This window comes from Heterodontus francisci, chromosome 1 (assembly GCF_036365525.1).
Source record: "Heterodontus francisci isolate sHetFra1 chromosome 1, sHetFra1.hap1, whole genome shotgun sequence".
NCBI lineage: Eukaryota > Metazoa > Chordata > Chondrichthyes > Heterodontiformes > Heterodontidae > Heterodontus > Heterodontus francisci.
In genome coordinates this window covers 120,692,678-120,705,561 of record NC_090371.1, presented here as the reverse complement: position 1 = coordinate 120,705,561, position 12,884 = coordinate 120,692,678, and the positions used below count along the sequence as shown (strand labels likewise).

The 12,884-nt window shown below is 41.6% G+C and overlaps 1 protein-coding gene across 1 annotated transcript in view; it reads left to right on the top strand.

Annotated features, from left to right (window-relative positions):
* The first annotated feature begins 203 nt into the window (after window positions 1–203).
* cracd (capping protein inhibiting regulator of actin dynamics) overlaps window positions 204–12,884 on the top strand; it is a 119,204-nt gene continuing 106,523 nt past the window's right edge. The window contains exon 1 of the mRNA XM_068057049.1: window positions 204–292. The gene's annotated coding sequence lies outside the window, so the exon portion shown is untranslated. The remainder of the gene's footprint in view (window positions 293–12,884) is intronic.

Genomic DNA, 12,884 nt, shown 5'->3' with positions numbered 1-12,884 from the left:
CCTAGTAATTGCACTTTGACCATATTTTGCATAAGGCTTACTGTTTATTCTGTGTACTCAACATTGAACCCTTGGCATAACAGCAATCAATATGAAAGTGTATGTGATGCTTGCAATTAACAGAGAAGAAAAAGCAGGGCAAATTCCAACCATTCAAGAAGCTGTTCGGTAAAAAGAGAAGGAAGTTACCTCCCATAATTCCTGAGAAAGTAAATCTAAAATCCAGTCAATCCGCTGGGGATGTTCGAAATGGCATTGGGTCAGCCGATGAGGCATCTGAAGATGAATTAAGGTAATATCTCCTTGAACTACATTTTTTCATTGCAGTTTAAACATACAGTGTATAGAAGTCCTGTAGTGCTGTAAAGTCATGAAACAATGGTCCTGATTTATGTAACATTTAGTGGTAGTTTTGATCATTCATGTTGATGGTTAGTTTGAGAAATTAGTATCAAGATGAAGTGAAGGAACAGCAAGGGTTAAGTGTGGAAAACAGTAAATGGGAGACTCAATTATAAAGCAAATGTCCTTAATTGGAGTTGAGTGTTGGCATTGCTAAAAACAGGAATAAACCAAAGTTGCTGCAAGGACAGGTGTAAGGGTATGGTGCATTCTGAACTTACAAGGTGTAATATATGCTGTGTTATTCATATGTGATCAGAACATTCCATTTTCAGATATTGGTATTACACTTCTGAAAATAAGATTTTGAATTATTCAATAAGGTAACGCTTGCAGCTGAGCTACCAGCTTTATGGATTTCAAGTTTACACATAGAAATTTACTGTATTGTTGTTCAGTCTCAGCTCTCATCAAATATAGCTACTCATTTTGATCTTCTGCAGTCCCTAGACTTCCTCACCATATGGTGACTTGGAGCTGCTGAACCCTGGATAACCTCCTACTTGCTGAGTATATAGCAATACGTAGCTGCTGTACTGTTTTACCAAAATTGAACAATTCAGATCAGCTCACCAGGTCATTTCAGTTTAATGGAGTCATTCATGCATGCATGAGACCCTTCTCTGTAGCATATGGAACTGATGAGGAAGTTTGGTCTCCATTCTATTCTATGCTGATGCTGCTCCTGGCATGCCCTCCTACACTTCCCATTGAAACAGAGGAGAGTCCCCAAATGCAGGAGTGAGAAATGCGCTGGACCATGAGGTTACTGATTCTGGTTATATACAATTCCACATGCTGCTGATAGTCCCCAGCTCATCATGCAAGCCTGCTTTTGGGCTACTAAAGTTCTTAGTATGTCCCATTTAACATGGTGTAGTGCCACACTACATGATGGCGGCTATCCCCATTGTGGAGATGTGAATATGGTCTAGAAATTGGTTCATGTCGGCCAGTTGGCATATACTGGGTGCAGTGAACGATTCCTGTACTGGAATGGGTAGGCCTAAGACACACCTAATATTGGGCCTCATTTAACTTGGACTGGCTAGCTGCGGACACATGCTGGGCATCCACAGACAGTTTGCCAGTGTGAATCGACATTGGATTTTGGGCCAGTGCATCAGCAGCAGAGGCCCTTCACAAAATCACAGAATAATACAGTGCAGAAGAGGCCCTTCGGCCCATCGAGTCTGCACCGATGAATTAAAGACACCTGACCTGTTTACCTGATCCCATTTGCCAGCACTTGGCCCATAGCCTTGAATGTTATGACGTGCCAAGTGCTCATCCAGGTACTTTTTAAAGGATGTGAGGCAACCCACCTCTACCACCCTCCCAGGCAGTGCATTCCAGACAGTCACCACCCTCTGGGTAAAAAAGTTCTTCCTCAAATCCCCCTTAAACCTCCTGCCCCTCATCTTAAACTTGTGTCCCCTCGTAACTGACCCTTCAACTAAGGGGAACAGCTGCTCCCTATCCACCCTGTCCATGCCCCTCATAATCTTGTACACCTCGATCAGGTCACCCCTCAGTCTTCTCTGCTCCAGTGAAAACAACCCAAGCCTCTCCAACCTCTCTTCGTAGCTTAAATGTTCCATCCCAGGCAACATCCTGGTGAATCACCTCTGCACCCCTTCCAGTGCAATCACATCCTTCCTATAATGTGGCGACCAGAATTTCACACAGTACTCCAGCTGTGGCCTTATCAAAGTTCTATACAACTCCAACATGACCTCCCTGCTTTTGTAATCTATGCTTCGATTGATAAAGGCAAGTGTCCCATATGCCTTTTTCACCACCCTATTAACCTGCCCTTCTGCCTTCAGAGATCTATGGACAAACACGCCAAGTTCCCTTTGTTCCTCGGAACTTCCCAGTGTCAGGCCATTCATTGAATACATGCATGTCACATTACTCCTTCCAAAGTGTATCACCTCACACTTTTCAGCGTTAAATTCCATCTGCCACTTTTCTGCCTATTTGACCATCCCATCTATATCTTCCTGTAACCCAAGACACTCAACCTCACTGTTAACCACTCGGCCAATCTTTGTGTCATCCGCGAACTTATCCTACCCCCCACATAGTCATCTATGTTGTTTATATAAATGACAAACAATAGGGGACCCAGCACAGATCCGTGTGGTACGCCACTGGCCACTGACTTCCAGTCACTAAAACAGCCGTCTCTCATCACTCTGTCTCCTACAGCTAAGCTAATTTTGAATCCACCTTATCAAGTTACCCTGTATCCCATGTGCATTTGCTTTCTTGATAAGTCTCCCATGTGGGACCTTGTCAAAGGTTTTGCTGAAATCCATGTAAACTACATCAACTGCACTACCCTCATCTACACACCTGGTCACATGCTCAAAAAATTCAATCAAATTTGTTAGGCATGACCTCCCTCTGACAAAGCCATGCTGACTATTCCTAATCAAATTTTTCCTCTCTGAGTGGAGATAGATTCTCTCCTTCAGAATATTCTCCAATAGTTTCCCTACCAATGGCGTGAGACTCAGTGGTTTGTAGTTCCCTGGCTTATCTCTACAACCTTTCTTAAATAGTGGGACCACATTAGCTGTTCTTCAGTCCTCTGGCACCTCCCCCATGGCCAGAGAGGAATTAAAGATTTGGGTCAGAGCTCCTGCAATCTCCACCCTTGCCTCCCACACATTCCTGGGACACAAATCGTCCGGACCTGGAGATTTGTCAACTTTTAAGCCTGCCTAAACCTCCAATACCTTGTCACTCCCTATGACAATTTGCTCAAGAACATCACAGTCTCTGTCTCTGAGTTTCATATCTACATCCTCATTCTGTTGGGTGAAGACAGATATGAAGTATTCGTTCAACACCCTACCAGTGTCCTCTGGCTCCACCCACAAATTTCCCCCTTGGTCCCTAATGGGCCCTACTCTTTCCCTAGTTATCCTCTTCCCATTGATATGCTTATAGAATATCTTGGGATTTTCCCTACTTTTACCAGCCAGAGCTTTCTCATATCCCCTCTTTGCTCTCCTAATTGCTTGATGACATCCTGTGAGGGCAGGTGATGGAGTGTGGGAAGAAGTGATCAGGAGTGAATGAGGGAGGTGATTAGGAGGAAACTGAGCTGAAGCTTGCAATGGTCTTTGGCTCCACATTTAGGAAAGTATTTTTTTTTTAACAAACTCACATTTTGGTGATGGCCCACAGAGGTCCCTTTAAGGATTGTGGGTTAGACTGTGTGTAGAGATCGCCTTTTTCTGAACACAGCTGGCCCGGCTTCTTTGGTAGCCCGTCCCAGACCTGCAACCTCCATCCTGTAGAAGGACAAAGCATTTGATAAGGTTACTGCAGAAAATAAAAGCTCATGGTGTAGGGGGTAACGTTTTGGCATGAATAAAAGATTGGCTAGCTAACAGGAGACAGAGAGTAAGCATAAATGGGTCATTTTCTGGTTGGCAAGATGTAATGAGTGGTGTGCCACAGGGATCAGTGCTGGGGCCTCAACCTTTTACAATTTATATAAATGACTTGGATGAAGGGACAGAAGGTATGGTTGCTAAATTTGCTGATGATACAAAGATAGGTAGGAAAGTAAATTGTGAAGAAGACATGAGAAGGCTACAAAGGGATATAGACAGGTTAAGTGAGCGGGCAAAGAGCTGGCAAATGGAGTATAATGAGGGAAAATGTGAAATTGTCCATTTTGGCAGGAACAATAAAAAAGAAGCATATTATCTTAATGGTGAGAGATTGCAGAGCTCTGAGATGCAGAGGGATCTAGGTGACCTGGTGCATGAATCGCAAAAGGTTAATATGCAGGTACAGCATGTAATTCGGAAAGCTAATAGAATGTTATCATTTATTGCGAGGGGAATTGAATACTAAAGTAGGGAGGTTATGCTTCAGTTATACAGGGCATTGGTGAGACCCCATCTGGAGTACTGTGTACAATACTGGTCTCCTTATTTAAGGAAGGATGTAAATGCATTGGAAGCAGTTCAGAAAAGGTTTACTGGACGAATACCTGGAATGGGCGGGTTGTCTTATGAGAAAAGGTTGGACAGGCTTGGCTTGTATCCACTGGAGTTTAGAAGAGTTAAAGTCGACTTGATTGAAACATATAAGATTCTGAGGGGTCTTGACAGGCTGGATGTGGAAAGGATGTTTCCTGCTGTGGGAGAATCTGGAACTAGGGTTCACTGTTTAAAATTTAGTGATCACACATTTATACAGAGATGAGGAGAATTTCTTTCTCGCAGAGGGTTGTGAGTCTTTGAAACTCTGTTCCTCAAAAGGCGGTGGAAGCAGAGTCTTTGAATATTTTTAAGGTAGAAGTAGATAGATTCTTGATCAGCAAGGGGGTGAAAGGTTATTGGCGGTAGGCAGGAATGTAGAGTTGAGGTTACAATCAGATCAGCTATCATCTTGTTGAATGGCGGAGCAGGCTTGAAGGGCCAAGTGGCCTACATCTGCTCCAAATTCGTATGTTTGTGTGTAAAGGCAGCAGGTGCATAGGAACACCATCACCTTCAGGTTCCCCTCTAAATCACACACCATTCTGAATTGGATGTATATTTCCATTTGTTCATTACTGAAACAAAATCCTGGAGCTCTCTAACTAACAGAACTGAATTTCACCAGATAGGCTGCAGCAGTTCAAGAAGTAGGCGCGAGACCCTATTCTCAAGACAACTAAGGATGGACAATAAATGTAGCCTTGTCAGCAACACCCACATCCCAAGATTGAATAAAAGCCTAGTACTAGGTTGAGATTGTCTGATTCTTATTACAGATCCAGTTTCACTTATTGTTCTGTGTTTTTAATGGTCGTCATACAATTGCGAGATCACTTCAGAGAGCATTTAGAGTTGTGTAGTCCTGACTGGATAAGAGTGGTGAGACCCCTTCTCTAAAAGACATTCTAAGCTACTAAATTTCTGGAATTTAACGTCACAAATTTCATAGGATTTGAACTCAAAACCTCCATGAGGTTCATCCAGTACCATAAACACTAGACTTCCATACCCAGATATCTGTGAGGCTGAAAATATAATGCTTGTTTCTATCAGGTTCCATAGATTCTGCACATTTCTAGCTACAAAGATGAAGGGAATACTTGATAAATAAAGTACTGTCCCTCAATCTTTCTTCCCTTTATATTTCAACCGTGGCACTCAAAGTTCCAACTAAATGGAAAGAATTATTTCGAGATGCAAAAATTCAAACATCTACAACTGAAACTCATTGAAACAATTGGTACATTGCAGCCAAGGGACAGTACATTTTTCTAAGGTTGCAAGAATATACGAGACCTACGTGAAATGCATTAACAACATCTAGTAAGTGGGAAGACACTGAACTTGAGTTAAACAAAAAAAAAGATGCAAAGTTCACGACTTGGATGCGCCCAAGGAGGAAAAAACTGTGAGCGGAATTGAGGGGACAGAAATATTTGAATGAAGCACTTGACCAACATTTGGCTTTATCAATTCTGGTAAGTTTAATATTTGATCATGGATCCACCTCTAATGCTTCAGATTTTACAGTACCAGCTATTACCATCACGATTTGTATGACATACAGAGCAATGATATGTAATGTAGCTCCTTTAAAATATATTAAAGTTGTGTTGTGACTAATCATTTGTTGTCGCTATAATTTTAAATCAGTGTTTGATTTTCCAATTTTTGGAAAGGTGTTATTGATATGTAGTCTTTTCAGCTAATATACAATTCTGAATTCAGCAAAATACTGTCCTCTTTATATTTACATGAATGGGTTTATCCTTCTCATCATCCCATTGCTCAGACAGCAATTTAGCATTGTGATTGAGAAAAGGAGGAGATTTCTGCCCAGCATAAAGATTCTACTGTATTTAAGGAAAGATGGAAAGCAAAGGCATTCAACTCAGTCCATGTAGGCAGCAGAGGTCAATGGAAAGGGAAATTGAGTAAGGTGCATAATGCGCGGGCAGCCCAATATCACCTGTTATATGCTATTGCTGACAGTTAACATGACCCTTTTCAGCCTTCCTCTTCACTGCACCAGAATATTACTGCACAGATCTCCCCTGTCCACATAGTCAGCTAAAGGCCATGTTGAGGGGAATGTTGAGCCTTTAATTTGCAATCCATTCTCAAGGTAACACAATGCAGAATATCTCTTTTAGATTCTTTCCAAAGCTCCTCAGATAGGAAACTGGAATACGTGTAAATGAATGGAATGTAAATGATTTCAGTGAAGTTAACTATGTCAACAATTGGCTGCTTTGGAAAAAAATAAATTAATATTTTCAAATATAAGTTAGTGCAATATTAATATTCAGTTAATTTAGCACTTTTATACACCATACTATTTGCAACTGATGCTTGTATTTATACATAACACAAAACTGCATTAAACATAGTCACTGTAAAATCAGATCTTGTTTAACTTAATCATAACAATTATTGTAACATTTGTTCATGTTGCTATTTGAAGTAAAAGTTTTATGTTGATTACTTCCTAATTGTGTGAAAATGTTTCATTCACATCAGAAAGTTGAAAATAAAGTTACATCTACCTTCATCTTTTTACGTGTAATATATTTCTGATTCTACTTCTGACTAGGTAGGATATGGACTAGAAACATTTGATTCTTATTTCCTTGTTTAAACCTGTCGATCTTATCTTGATTTGCATCTTAACGTGGCATCTGATCCACATTCTAACAATGTTTAACCAATATGATTCATAAACATTTCACAAGTATATTTTGCAAATACATGCCTTTCCACTTATGGAATCATACTATTGACCTGTGTTGCAAAATCCTAATACAGCATTGTGTGGAATTAAGATGTATAAATGCATGCATTCATTATTGAGGAACAATGCTGAAATGCATTTTTATTATGTATAATGAAAAACGAATACAACTTTTATGCAATTGTCATGCAATTTTTATGCCGTGTTTCATGTGGTCTCAATTCTGCAGACAGTTTGTTGGCATTGTGGATGACTGAGTTGAATCCGAAGTAAATTGGTTCTGTTGTCTGATACATAGCTGAAATAATTGATTTCTAATTGTGTGGAAAACTTTTTCCTCCCAGTTTAATATCAAGATGACTATAGGACAAGTGACAATGCAATTTAAAATACAGATTTCAATCTGCAAGAGAATTTACTGAAATTTGATGGTCCCTATGTATTTTTTTAACAAACTTTGTAATGTGTTATTGCAATTGCCTTGTTTTGGCTGATATTTTTACAGCAAATAACATAATATACAGTTTAAAAAAGGGCAATTCTGAGAATCTAGGTGGATGAGTGGAAAATTTCAAGCATTATTAAAATGAAAAGAGCTGCTCCAAGACACAGAGTCTCACTCTCCATCACTGATGTTCCCACTGCTGTTCTGGAGACTCAAAATGGGAGGTCTCCACCAGGCAGCAAATTGGAAAATTCTCTCTAAAGGCAAGAATGAGGTTTCTAACTATACTTTTTCCATGTAGTAGTCCCCTTAGACTTTCCTTCACCTTTAAGACTAGCTTTTGCAAATACAAAATCAATGCTCCTCATTTAGTTGAGGTGAGAGCGACTACCCTTGACATCAAGGCAGCATTTAACCGAGTATGGCATCAAGGAGCCCAAGCAAAACTGGAGTCGATGGAAATCAGGGAGAAAATTCTCCACTGGTTGGAGTCATACCAAGCACAAAAGAAGATGGTAGTGGTTGTTGGAGGTCAATCATCTCAGTCCCAGGACATCACTGCAGGACTTCCTCATGGTAGTGTCCAAGGCCCAACCACCTTCAGCTGCTTCATCAATGACCTTCCCTCCAACATAATGTCAGAAGTGAGGATGTTCGCTGATGATTGCACAATGTTCAGCACCATTTGTGACTCCTCAAATACTGAAGAAGCCCGTGTCCAGATCCAGCAAGACCTGGACAACATTCAGGCTTGGGTTGATAAGTGGCAAGTAACATTAGTGCCAGACAATGACCATTTCAAACAAGAGAGAATCTAACCATCTCCCCTTGATGTTCAATGGCATTAGTGTTGCTGAATCCCCTGCTATCAACATCCTGGGGGTGACCATTGATCAGAAACTGAACTGCACCAACCACATGAATGCTGTGGCTACAAGAACAGGTCAGAGGCTGGGAATTCTGCGGTGAGTTACTCACATCCTGTCTCCTCAAAGCCTGTCCACCATTTACAAGGCACAAGTCAGGAGTGTAATGGAATGCTTTCCAAGTGCCTGGATCGGTGCAGCTCCAACAACACTCAAGAAGCTCGAAACCATTCAGGACAAAGCAGCCTGCTTGATTGTCATCCCATCTACCACCCTCAATATTCACTCCCTCCACCACTGATGCAGAATGCACAATGGCAGCAGTGTGTACCATCTACACGATGCACTGCAGCAGCTCACCAAGGCTCCTTCAACAGCCCCTTCCAAACCTGCGACCTCTACCACCTAGAAGGTCAAGGGCAGCATATGCATGGGAACACCACCTGCAAGTTCCCCTCCAAGCCACACATGATCCTGACTTGGAACAATTTTGCCATTCCTTCACTGTCGCTAGGTCAAAATCCTGGAACTCCCTTCCGAACAGCACTGTGGGTGTACTTACACATGATAGAATTCTTCATTAAGATGGAGAGTGAGAGAGTTGATTCCGAGACTAGGGTCCTGAATCTAAATAAAGGAAACTATGACGGTATGAGGTGCGGGTTGGCTATGATAGATTGGGAAACGTTACTTAAAGGGTTGACAGTGAATAGGCAATGGCTAGCATTTAAAGAGCGCATGGATGAATTACAACAATTGTTCATTCCTGTCTGACGCAAAAATAAAACAGGAAGGGTGGCTCAACCATGGCTTATAGAAGAAATTAGGGATAGTATTAGATCCAAGGAGGAGAAATATAAAATGGCCAGAACAAACAGAAAACCTGAGGATTGGGAGCAGTTTAGAATTCAGCAAAGGAGGACAAAGGGATTAAGAAGGGGAAAATAGAGTGTGAGAGTAAGCGTGCAGATAACATAAAAACTGACTGTAAAAGCTTCTATAGATATGTGAAGAGAAAAAGATTAGTGAAGATAAATGTGGGTCCCTTACAGTCAGAAATGGGGGAATTTATAATGTGGAACAAAGAAATGGCAGACCAATTAAATACATACTTTGGTTCTGTCTTCGCAAAGAAGGACACAAATTACCTCCCAGAAATGTTGGGGAACATAGGGTCTAGTGAGAAGGAGGAACTGTATGAAAGCAGTATTAGTAGGGAAATGGTGTTAGGGAAATTGATGGGATTGAAGGCCAATAAATCCCCAGGGCCTGATAATCTACATCCCATAGTACTTAAGGAAGTGGCCCCAGAAATAGTCGATGCATTGCTGGTCATTTTTCAAAATTCTATAGACTCTGGAACTGTTCCAATGGATTGGAGGGTAGCTAATGTAAACCCACTACTTAAAAAAGGGAAATAGAGAGAAAACAGGGAATTATAGACCAGTTAGCCTGACATCAGTAGTGGGAAAAATGCTAGAGTCCATTATAAAAGATGTAATAGCAGAGCACTTGGAAAACAATGACAGGATTGGACAAAGTCAACATGGATTTACAAAAGGGAAATCATGCTTGACAAATTTACTGGAATTTTTTGAGGATGTAACTAGTAGAATAGATAAGGGAGAACCAGTGGATGTGGTGCATTTGGACTTTCAGAAGGCTTTTGATTAGGTCCCACATAAGAGACTAGCATGCAAAGTTAAAGCACATGGGATTGGGAGTAAGGTACTGACATGGATAGATAACTGATTGGCAGATAGGAAACAAAGAGTAGGAATAAACGGGTCTTTTTCTGAGTGGCAGGCAGTGACTAGCTGGGTACCGCAGGGATCACTGCTAGGACCCCAGCTAGTCACAATTTTTTAATGATATAGATGAGGGAATTAAATGTAATATATCCAAGTTTGCAGACTACACAAAGCTGGGTGGGAGTGTGAGCTGCGAAGATGATGCAGAGAAGTTCCAGTGTGATTTGGACAGGTTGAGTGAGTGGGCAAATACATGGCAGATGCAGTATAATGTGAATAAATGTGAGGTTATCCACTTTGGTGGCAAAAACAGAAAGGCAGATCATTATCTGAATGGCGATAGATTGGGAAAGGGGGATGTGCAGCGAGACCTGGGTGTCCTTGTGCACCAGTCGCTGAAAGTAAGCATGCAGGTGCAACAGGCAGTTAAGAAGGCAAATGGTATGTTAGCCTTCATAGCGAGAGGATTCAAGTACAGGAGCAAGGATGTCTTGCTGCAATTATACAAGGCCTTGGTGAGACCACATCTGGAGTATTGTGTGCAGTTTTGGTCTCCTTATCTGAGGAAGGATGTTCTTGCTATGGAGGGAGTGCAGCAAAGGTTCACCAGACTGATTCCTGGGATGGCAGGATTGACGTATGAAGAGAGATTGGGTCGATTAGGCTGGTATTCGCTAGAGTTTAGAAGAATGAGAGGGGATTTCATAGAAACCTACAAAATTCTAACAGGACTGGACAGACTAGATGCAGGAAGGATGTTCCCGATGGCGGGGGAGTCCAGGACCAGGGGTCACAGTCTAAAGATAAGGGGTAAGCCATTTATGACTGAGATGAGGAGTGATTTCTTCACCCAGAGAGTAGTGAACCTGTGGAATTCTCTACCATGGAAAGCAATTGAGGCCAAATTATATATATTCAAGAAAGAGTTAGATATAGTTTTTAGGGCTAATGGGATCAAGGGATATGTGGAGAAAGCGGGAACAGGTTATTGAGTTTGGATGATCAGTCATGATCGTATTGAATGGCGGAGCAGGCTCAAAGGGTCGAATGGCCTACTCCTCCTATTTTCTATGTTTCTAAGCATTGCATCGGCTCAAGAAAGCAGCTGACCACCATCTTCTCAAGGGCAATTATGAATGGGCAACAAATGTTGGCCTAGCCAGTGATGTCTACATCCCACAAACTAGTTTTAAAAAATTAAATTAGGGTGTGGCAAACGCTTGCGACAAATACAGAATGAGGGTACCTGTGCAAAGAAGGACTGATGCAAAAGCAAGGCGTGCCCCCAAAATGGGCTTTCCAAAACTTGGACCTAGAGTGAGTGCCCAAAATTAAGAATCATAGAGGTAACTGTCAAAAGAACTGCGATGAGGCATCACAATTTGACTTTTCATCAATTTTTTGCCAGGGTTATTTTTGTAATCTGTGTGTTTTATGGGGTTAATATTTAAGCAGGTAGATGTTGAACATAACTCTATTTCCAACAATTTTCAATCCATTTCTATCAAAATTCAAATGAATATGGGGAAATATGCTAGTATAATGGATTAGTACATTGTATTTCCATCTCTAGGATTGGATTTGAATCTACCTCAGCTTTATGAACTCTGAAGAACGGAGTATGGGACTTCTTTTTCATTATATGGTTTAATTCACCTACTTTTTCATGAGTGAGAACGCTCTGAGGAGGGGAGGGATATGCCAATAAATGCCATGCAGTTTGTCCAGGGGCAGACAGAAAATTATTTTTTTTAATTGTTTTCTAACAAATTGACACAATGTCCTCCAAGGCTCACTGGACTCTTCACAATACCTTCCCTTTCCTGATATCATGAAACAGCTGAACGCACTGGATACTGCAAAGGCCATGGGCCCTGGCAATATCCCAGCTGCAGTAGTAAAGACTGTACTGCAGAACTAGCCGTGCCCCTAGCCAAGTTGCTCCAGTACAGCTACAACAGTGGCATCTACCCGACAATGCGGAAAATTGCCCAGGTATGTCCTGTCCATAAAAAGCAGGACAAATCCAACCCGGCCAATTACCACCTCATCAGTCTACTCTCGATCATCAGCAAAGTGATGGAAGATGTCATCGACAGTGCTATCAAATGTCACTTAATCAGTAATAACACGCTTATTAATGTTCATTTTGGGTTCTGCCAGGGCCACTCGGCTCCTGACCTTGTTACAGCCTTGATCCAAACACGGACAAAAGAGCTGAACTCAACAGCATTTGACTGAGTGTAAAGGAGCCCTAGCCAAATGGAAATCAGGGGAAAACCCTCCGCTGGTTGGAGTCATACCTAGTGAGAAGGAAGATGGTTGTGGTTGTTGGAGGTCAATCATCTCAGTACCAGGACATTACTGCAGGAGTTCCTCAGGGTAATGTCCTAGGCGCAACCATCTTCAGCTGCATCATCAATGACCTTCCCTCCATCATAAGGTCAAAAATGGGAATGTTCACTGATGGTTGTATGATGTTCATTACAATTCGCAACTACCCAGATACTGAAGCAGTCCATATCCATATGCAACAAGATCTGGACAACATTCAGGCTTGGGCTGATAAGTGGCAAGTAACATTCATGCCACACAAGTGTCAGGCAATGACGATCTCTAACAAGAAAGAATCTAACCATCTTCCATTGACATTCAATGGCATTACTATCGCTGAATCCC